The sequence below is a fragment of the Orycteropus afer genome, unplaced genomic scaffold (genome assembly GCF_000298275.1).
Source record: "Orycteropus afer afer isolate SDZICR_OR568_19922 unplaced genomic scaffold, OryAfe1.0 scaffold00141, whole genome shotgun sequence".
NCBI classification, from domain to species: Eukaryota; Metazoa; Chordata; class Mammalia; order Tubulidentata; family Orycteropodidae; genus Orycteropus; species Orycteropus afer.
This window is the reverse complement of record NW_006921728.1, coordinates 5,606,915-5,614,504: the sequence shown is the minus strand read 5'-3', so window position 1 is coordinate 5,614,504 and position 7,590 is coordinate 5,606,915.

Here is a 7,590-nt window from a genome sequence, read left to right as displayed (position 1 = left end):
GCATTATTTCTGTCACCAAGGCCAAATTTTCCAACTACTGGTGATTCTTCTTTGTTTCCAACTTTTGCATTCCAGTCACCAGTGATAATTAACCCATCCTGATTGCATGTTTGGTCAATTTCAGACTGTAGAAGCTGATAAAATTCTTCAATTTCCTCATTCCGCCCGTGCTTACCTAGCTCCCGGAGACCCGGTCCCTCTCGGGAGGGTAACAAGGGAAAGTGTTCAGTGCAGATCAGTGAGTAAGCACAAGCCCGGTGTGTGTCATAGTTGCATATATTTATCACACACCTTTGCCAACTCAACTTTTTATACATGTACAACTTATTAACAGCAATTACATTAATCAGCTTTGCAAACCTACTCTTAATCAGTGTATTTCTTCCATCACCATTAACCCCTTTTCCCTCCCTGCTGCTCCTAGTAACTCCTGATAAACTTTGATCTGTAAACATTTGTCTTTTCTTGTCTTTCTATATAAGTGAGGTCATACAATATTTGTCCTTTTGTGATTCACCCAGCATAATGTCTTCAAGCTCCATCCATGCTTTGGTATGTAATCAAGACTTCATTTCTCCTACTGGCTGAGTAGTATGTATGCACCACATTTTGTTTATACATTCATTTGTTGATGGGTATTTAGGTTATTTCTACTTTTTGGCTATTCTGAATAGTACTTCAGTGAACATTGGTGTACAAGTCTCTGAGTCTCTGCTTTCAAGTCTTTTGGGTATATATCTGGGAGTGGAATTGCTGGGCCATGTGGTAATTCTATTGTTAGTTTCTGAGGAACCCCACATTGTTTTTCACAGAGGCTATACCATTTTGCATTACCACCAGCAATGGTAAGAGTTGCAATTTCTCCACATCCTTACCACTATTTTTTATTTCCATTTTTTTGGTCTTAGCCATCCTAGTAGGAGTGTAATGGTGCCTTATTGTGGTTTTGACTTGCATCTCTCTGAAGGCTAATATTGCTGAGCATCTTTTGTATGTGTTTGGTGGCCATCTGAATGTCCTCTTGGGTGAGAAATATCTGTTCAAGTCCTTTTCCCATTTTATGATTGGGTTATTTGTGTTTTTGTTGTTAAGTTGTTGAAATTTTCTATATATTTTGGTTATTAGATCTTTGTTGGATATATGTTTTCTAAAAGATATTTTCTCAGTAGGTAGCTTGTCTTTTCACTTTTTTGGTTAAGTCTTTTGATGAACAAAAGTTTTTAATTTTTAGGAAGTCTGATATATTCATCTTTTGCTGTTTGTGCTTTTTAAAATGATATTAGATAAAACTTAGGCCTAACAGTGTTGCTCCTGCTTACTCTTCTAAGAATTTTATGGTTTTTGTTAGCACATTTAGGTCCTTAGTCCATTTTGAATGTTTTAATATATGGTGTGAGGCATGGATCCAGTTTCATTTTTCTGCACGTGGAAATCCAATTTTCCCAGCACCATTAATTGAAAATACTCTTCTTTCTGCATTGAATGGACTCAGTAGCCTTTGTCAGAAAATCAGTTCACCATAGATTTGTGGGCTTGTTTCTGGATTTTTAATTCTATCCCATTGGTCTATTGTTATAATATATTCTTAACATAAGTCTATGGCCTGACTGTTTTCTTAATGGTATTTTTTGATGAAAAGATAGTTTGTATTGATGATATCTGATTTACTAATTTTTAATGTTATGTTTACTGCTTGTCTAACCCCATATTATAAGGTATTCTCCTATCTTTCCTTCTAAAAGTATGATAGTTTTACATTTAGGTCTATGAACCATCACAAATTGATTTTTGTATATTATGAGATATGAGAGTCATTGGTTCTAGTACAATTTGTTGAAAAGATTTGCCTTTTACTTTGTTGAATTTTTCTAGTACCTTTATCAAAAAATCAATTGACTGATTAACTGCGAGTCTATTTCTGAGTTCTCTATTCTGTTCTATTAAACTATTTGTATGTCTGTTTGTTTATTCCCTCATCAAGGAGCCCTGGTGATGCAATAGTTAAGTGCTCATCTTCTACCAAAAAGTTGGTGGTTCAAACCTACCCAACAGTTCCACTGGAAAAAAAACTAGCGATCTGCCCTTGTAAAGATTACAGCCTAGAAAACCCAATGGGGCAGTTCTACTCTGTCAAATGGAGTCACTATGACACAAAAGTTGACTCAAACGTGTACTGCAACAGATACATATCACACTGTCTTAATTGCTATAAATTTGTAGTAAGCCTTCTAATCAGGTAGTATAATTCTTCTAGCTTTGTTCTACTTTTTTAAGATTGATTTGGATATCATAGAGCAATTGCATTTCTATATAAATTTAGGATCACCTTGGCAACTTCTTTAAAAAATCCTATTGACATTGATTTGAACCTATAGATCAATTTGGAGAGAATTGACATCTTAACAATGTTGAGTCTTTCAGTCCACGAATATGGGCTATATCTACATTTATTTCCAAACCAAACCAAACCAAACCCACAGCCAGCAAGTTGATTCCAATTGCTATAGAACAAAGTTGAACTGCCTCATAGGGTTTCCAAGGCTGTAAATCTCTATGGAAGCAGACTACCTCATCTTTCTCCTGGCAGCTGATGCTTTAACCACTGCACTGCCAGAACTCCTTCCTATTTATTTATATATCTTCTTAAACTTATCTCAGGAATGTTTTGTTGCTTTCAGTATGCAGGTATTGAAATTTTTCTTCTTATTAAGTTTATTCCAAACTATTTGATGTATTTCTGATGCTATTACAAATGAGATTTTTAAAAATTCAAATTTTCCAATGTTTACTGCTAGTATGTAGACATTCTATTGATTTCTGTATATTGACCTTGTGTCCTGTGACATAGTTAAGCTCATATATTAGGTCTAGGAGTTGTTATTATTGTTGAGTCCTTAAGATTTTTATGCTAATTGTGGTGTTATCTTCAAATAGGGATAGATTTATTATTCTGCATACCTTTTGCTCTTTTCCTTCCCTTTCTGATCTCCAATAAAGGAAAAATGGTGAGAGCAGAGATCCTTGCCTTGTTTATAATTTTGGCGAAAGTATTTAGTGTTTCTCTATTAAGAACAATGCTAATTGTAGATTTTGGGTAGATGCCTGTTATCCAATTAAATAAGTTCACTTTGGTTTTACATTTGCTGAGAATTTGAAAAAATGTTGTCATCATGTTGAATTTTCTCAAAAGTATTTTCTACATCTATTGAAATATTATCTTAATGAGGTGGATTGCATTGATTTACCTTTGAGTATTAAACCAACCCTGTATTCTTGGGACTAGGTATTCCTTGGTTTGTGGCAGCATAACTCCAGTATCTCCCTCTGTCTTTACATGGCTGACTTCCCTCTGCATTTATGTGTCTCTATTTTATATAATTTATTTTGTTTTTGTTTTTTGGTTTTATTTTATGTAAGGACACTAGTCATATTGGATTAGAGCCAACCCTACTCCAGTGTGACCTCATGTTAACTAACTATATCTGCAAAATTGATACTTCCAAATACCGTAATATTCACAGGTGCTGAGGTTCAATATTTTTTTCTGGAATACAAATCAACCCATCATCCCACCATTCATCTTCCAAGGATGGTCTCCTCTCCAGTTTCTGTCTTCTTTTGATCAATTTCCAGTGTCTTCAAATATTTTTTTAAAATAAATATTTTGCCCAGATTTTATTTTATAATTGTCTGCAAAGGAGCTGTAGTAGCTAGTGCTTAAAGCATTTGGCTGCAAACCAGAATGTTTGCAGTTTGAACCCAACAACTGCTGTGCGGGAGAAAGATGAGGCAGTGTGCTTCCATAAAGATGTACAGTCTTGGAAATCCTATGGGGCAGTTCTACTCTGTCCTGTATGTTCTCTGTGAGTTCCAATCGACTGGATGGCAGTGAGTTTGGCCTTTGGTTTATCTGCAGGAAGATTAGTTCATCTTTACTGAGCTGCAACCTTATGGTGCTTTTTTCTGTTTACTTTTACGTTTGCAGTTTTCCATAGTAAAATATTAAAAAGTGAAAAAGAAACAATAAAATGCCTTGGTTTTTCTCATTTTCATTAGTCTGAAATCTAAAAATTAATTGATTTTTCTTAATATGGCATTTAAAAGAAAATGAATAAAAAGGTAAGTTTTCAAAACCACGGATATGGGAATTAAAAAAAAAAAAAAAAAAAGACTCCAGCCCTTAGGGGCTCTGCAGGAAAGAAAGCTTTCTTCCAGGTTTCTTGCAAGTGCAGTCCCATATAATCACCAGCAGGGGGAAAAAGTAGTTTTCTATTTCCGATTGATCCCCGCGCCGCTAATTCCCTCACCAAAGGGAAAGGAGGGAAGAGCGCCGAAGAGACCTCGGTCAGTGTAATAGGGAAAACTGACCTAAAGGGATCACTCAAAACGCAAAGACCTAGCGAAAGAGAGTGGCTGTATTCCCAGCAACCCTCTCTTTCGCGGCACATAAGATAACTTGGCTGGAACTCCCTGCTGACCACTCAGCCTGGGACTCGGGACTGCCCCAGCGCAGAGCCTCCTCCAGGGCGCCCACCGCGGCGCGGGCCGAAGGAGAGGACCCAGGTGTGGCCGCGCCGGGGTCCGCGCGTAGTCAGATGAGCCCGCGCCCAGGTCCGCGACGGATGCAGGTGAGCTAGCGTCCAGCGACTCTAGGAATCTTGGTGCTGGTCGGGTCATAGGATGCAACTGTCTGTACTCAGTGGAATGACGCGCAGAGCTAAGCCTCCTAATCACTCAGGATATGGGCCTGAGCGCAGTTTTGCCTTGAAAAGGCTGGTTCCGGAGATTATAGAAAGGACCGTCTACCAAAGTGGGTTCCCAGTATTAGCCTGTAAAAATAAATCATGCTAATGAGGTGGTGTGTGTGAGAGAGGCCGAGAGTGGTTATTTTACTAAAACTGAGCCTTAATAATTCCCTTGAGGACTTTGCTGTTTCTTTTGTAAGCAGTGACGGAGCCTGAGTCGATGCCCTGAGTTTTAAGTTAGTAACTGCTTGGGTAAATTAGGAGCTACAGAAGGGAAGAACCAGCTACCGCTCCAGGGGTGTTTTAAGAGAAAGTCAGATACTGAAGCAGTGAGTTAGGCTGGAAACGGAAAACCAAGAACAATTAGATAAGAGGCAAAGACATGGGAAATTAGAAAGGGAGACAAAGCCGATGAACGGCCAAGGGCTTGATGGAGTGCGCTAGGTAGCGGCAGGAGCGCTGGTCTTCCTTGGTACCCTGGGCAAGGTTCTGAACTCACATCGGCCGGATCAGAGGAGGTCCTTGGTAAGAATCCATATTTTAAAGTGTAAAAGATTCTATTAAGAGAAATGTTAAACAACATATATAGTGGAATAGAAAGATGTTCAGCGTGTAAATAAGTTTTCTTTTGATAAACGGTCAAATTATAAGATGCAAACATTTAATTGAATTAGGAAATAAGTTGCAATGTTCTGTGCTTTTCTATACCCTGAGGAACATTCTAAGAGGAGTTTCTAGAAAAAAAATTATGTGTAAATAATGGGACTTTAGAATTAAAGGGTTGCAAAACAGCATACTATTTATTTTATCTCAATAATATTGTGTGCAGCTCTAACACACTATGAAATTATAATGTGTAGTACTCTAACTATAAATGTATAATCAAGAATGTGTCCAATTGTTTCAACAACTGTCTATTAGTAAGACAGAAAAGAATATAAAATATTCCAATAATGTGAAATAGAGGCAAAACTCAGATAAAATATTTGCCAAGCCCTATGGGAAATAATAGCATAGTCAAGGTCAGTTACTTTTCAAAAAAAGTCTATTATGTTATCGTGCTGCCTTTCCCCTTTCCTTGCACTTGAGGGCTGGGGGCTGTTTGTCATTGCAAACTCACATCCATATGCCCTGGGCAGACCTGTGATCCTGTCTTTCTCACCTCGGAACACACCAGTTATAGGGGCTTGTTCTGCACCACAGTGAAAAAACATCCAAATCTTGTGTTTTGAAACTTGTCTATTCTGCATGCTGCATAGCGTTTTACAACATTTGGGAGAAGAGAAAGGCAACGTACTCTTTAAGAGACAAACCATCATGAACACCCATGAATCAGACATAGTTATAAAGCCTTAGTTATTGGAGAAGGATGGTTGACTGAGGAGTAATGAGATATAATGGCCCCTGTTTGAACTTTAAGGAACTCTGGTGGTGTGGTAGTTAAAGCATTCAGCTGCTAACCAAAAGGTGAGCAGTTTGACACTGAGGAAGAGAAAGACATAGAGAAGTACATGGGAGGTACAGACAACAAACATGAACCCTTTTGCACATACAGTACTGCATTGTCAGTGAAGGCAAATATGGGTATATGGGTGGATAGATGGGTGGACAGGCTGAACTGGTAGGTATGTCTATGAAGCGGGGAGTGTACCCAAGACCATGTATAGAGTTGGCAGACAGTGGTCCTATAAGTTTATGTATAAGATCTGAATTCTCAGGTGTATGGTAGAGCTGACAAGGGGCAAGTTGTAGTCACTGCTTGGTCACAGCCAGCTACCCAGAGGGACCAAGTAGTTGAACCTGTGGGCTCAGGACCATAGTCGCAGGGCTGTTCTGGTTACCTAGTGCCACTCTGACAAGAAATATACTGCAAATGGGATGGCCTTAACAAACAGGAGTTTATTCTTATAATTTGTAGGCTTTAAGTCCAAGTTCAAAGTGCCAGGCTCTAGGGGCTGGGTGAAAGCCCTTCAACCTTAGGGTCCAGCTCTGCCTCCTGCTCCTTGCCCACTGGAGCTGGAGACTTTCCTTCACTCAGCTGCAGGCTGGTGATACTAAGAAGCCCCAAGGTTGACAAGTAAAAAGGCATAATCCCAATGTTACCAGACCACATAGCAGGCCATTAACTTAAGTCCATTTTAAGTCCCAAGGTCAGCAGAGCACAGCAGGCTGCTGAACAATGACATGGCTACATGCAGGGTCCAAGCGTGCCATAGGCTAGAGGCCATTCCCAAGGCTTCTGATTAAATATGGGAAGCAGACCACATACCCAAAGGCAGCTACTCAGCTGCTCAGCTGCTCACAGTAGATTCCACCATGGAGTTGATTACCAGTCTCATCATGGGGAATACTACATCCAGCTGACCAGCCACTCAACCAGGCCTAGCCAAGTTGACACAAAAACATAACCACCACACAGGGGACATCAAGTTCAGTTGGCATAGGGGGAGTTCGGGCAAGATGGCGGACTAGGCAGAAAGACTGCACAGAGCCTCTTCAACAAAGTAAAGGGAAACCAATTAACACAGACACAGAAGATAATCTTGGACCCCTGAGCCTTGAAGGGAAGGATATACAAGTGGACTAAACCCCAATTAGCAGAAGAATTTGCATGAAAATAACAAAAAGGAGACATACGTAGCTGCGGTCTGGCAGCGATCCTGAGTGATCCTGACAGCACAGACAGCTTGGAGATTCCCGAGTGGTGGTAGGACCTAGGAATTAACCTAAAAATCACCCTGCTAGCCAGGGACTGCACAGAGGACTGTGCATGGTGGCTGGGGAACAAACGGAGAAGGTGAAGAGAAAGGTGGGCTGAACTGTGGACTCCTGCTGGTCCAGAGGA